The following is a 2,615-nucleotide window of genomic DNA, read 5'->3' as shown; positions in this document are numbered from 1 at the left end:
TACCCAATCTAACTGAAAATATATCTTTATAAATATTCATAAAAGCATTATTCATAATGACCAAAAAGTGGAAACAGCCTAATTATATATCAACTAATGAATGGATAAACAAAATGTAGTATATCCACACAATGCACCATAATTTCTTAGTAAAAGATAATGAAAAACTAATACTTGCAGCAACATAAGTAAATTTAGAAAATATCTTGCTCTGTGAAAGAAGCCAGATATGAAAAACACATTATATGATGCCATTTATGTAAAATGCATTCAATCAATAGAGGTAGTCACTGGGGATAAGGCAGAGGGAGTGGGTGAGGAGAAAGCATAGGGAATAATTTTTGTTAAAATACACAGGGTTTCTTTCTGAGGTGATGAAAAAATTTTAAATTACATTGTGATGATGGTCATAACAACTTTGCGAATATACTAAAAACCACTGCACCATAATATGCATCATACATTAATACCCACTAGAGGGCATCCACTGCTAAAAAAGGATGAAACACCAAATGAACAGATCTACTAGATGTCAGCCAGCCTCTATCTTTGACTACCCTAAAGCTGATTCAATGGTATCATGATAGAATAAGCCATGCTACCAGACATGAAAGTTATGCATACCCCTACAGAATGATCTCACTCTCACCAAGGTAGATCTGGATACTGTACTGATGCTGAATGTCTGACCTCTCAACAAAGACTGTCAAAGAGGCCCCCAGAATGGTACCATGACTGGGGAGGCCAGTGAGCCACATATTGACATCTAGAAAATAATTGGAAGCTTGCATCCTGGAAATGCATCAGTTCATCCTGATAAGAGTTGACACACATTTTGGATTTAACCATTTTCCTCTCCTCCCCACAGTGCCTCCACCAGCACCATTATCCCAAAGGCTCACAGAGTCAGACCAGGAGCAAGGTGAGGCCAGTGAAACACCTGGTACCAAACAGTAAGTATCATCTTAAAGTTGGTATGAAGGCACCTTATTTACCATTCCCTAGTCCCAACCTTGCACACAGTAACTGAATAACCAACATGAAACTATATGCAGCATTCTCTTGGGCCAAAGGACACATTCACTGGGCAGAGGAAAGTGGTATACATGTGGAATATGCTGGTCTTACCATGTACAACATCATATAAGACTGGTAGTAGTGAAAAGGCCTCACAAAGACAAAACTGAGATATCAGGTATCCTTAAACCAGTAACCACTGTAGTTGGAAGGACCTTCATAGGTACAATACTTGTGTCCAGGAACCAAAAGTAGATAAGAGTGGCCCTTCTCACCATAAATTAAAGTGACCCACTCAGGGAACTTAGGCTTCCCACACATGAAACTCTGGATAATGGAAATTTAGAAGTCCTGATTGCTAAAGGAGCACACTTATACAATGGTACAGAACAAGAGTCTCCCTGATCTTCACAGGATGGCTCCCTATAGTCTCATTGTACAGTTTGTGACAGTAGCCCACCAGTCAAAACAAAAAGCATCACTATACTGAAAAGAGAAATTTATCTTTATCATCATGAGGTTACCACATCACAGTAGGAACATAGAGGAATGCATTTGCCCTAGGTCCCATGCCAAGCTTTATTGTAAATGGGCAAAATATATACACAACAACCCGATAAAACCTGACAAAAAGCAGTTCAGAGCCATGTGTGGTGGCACATGCTGTAATCCCAGCTCCTCCAGAGGCTGAGGCATGAGGATCACAAGTTCAAAGCCAGTCTGGGCACCTTAATGAGTTTACATACCCTCATCCCAGGCTGCCTAGAGACAATGAATGACCAGTATGTGTGGTACACAGGAGCCCAGCTCCCTGACTCAAGGAGAGACAAACTCTCTGGTACAATCTAGACTCCAGAGTCTCTGGCAAGATCACAATGAAGCAGAGAATATTATTTTTAAAAAATCATAATCTGACAAATTTGAAAACCTAGAAGAAATGGTCAAATTCCTGAGAATTATGAAAAATAGAAAGCTCTCATTACTGCTGATATTTTGATAAATGCCCTTGAATAATAATCTCTCCTAATGGAATCTAGACTGAGCAAGCATTTCCAGGATGTTTACCATTTACTTTGCCCACATCCATTAGATAAATCAGTATGTATAGTGGCTATAGCCTTACAAAATAGATTTATTTAATAATAAGGCTTGAAAGTAACAATTTTTCAATTACTCTTGGATCCATTGCTGAAAGATGGAAATTGGGTTAGCAGTTATAAGAACAACATTAATCTCTTTGGACATGACCATCAGAGCTCTTGGGGGAACCATGTACATTTTTTAAAGACAGGAGCAGGTACCAGAAATTGAACTCAGGGACACTTGACCACTGAGCCACTTCCACAGCCCTATTTTGTATTATATTTAGAGACAGGATTTCCTTGAATTGCTTAGAACCTTGCTTTTGCTGAAGCTGGTTTGAACTCGCAATCCTCCTGCCTCAGCCTCCCAAGCTACTGGGATTTCCAGGTGTGTGCCACTGCACCCAGTTGACCATGTACTCAATGAACAATAATATATTGAAAGAAATCTCTTCCTGAGCAGTGGATCTCAACAGTGAGCTTAAAATAATTAGAAAACCATGTACTGGCAAACAG

This window comes from Marmota marmota, unplaced genomic scaffold (genome assembly GCF_001458135.2).
Source record: "Marmota marmota marmota unplaced genomic scaffold, marMar, whole genome shotgun sequence".
Lineage (NCBI taxonomy): Eukaryota > Metazoa > Chordata > Mammalia > Rodentia > Sciuridae > Marmota > Marmota marmota.
Note: the sequence above shows the minus strand (reverse complement) of the source record.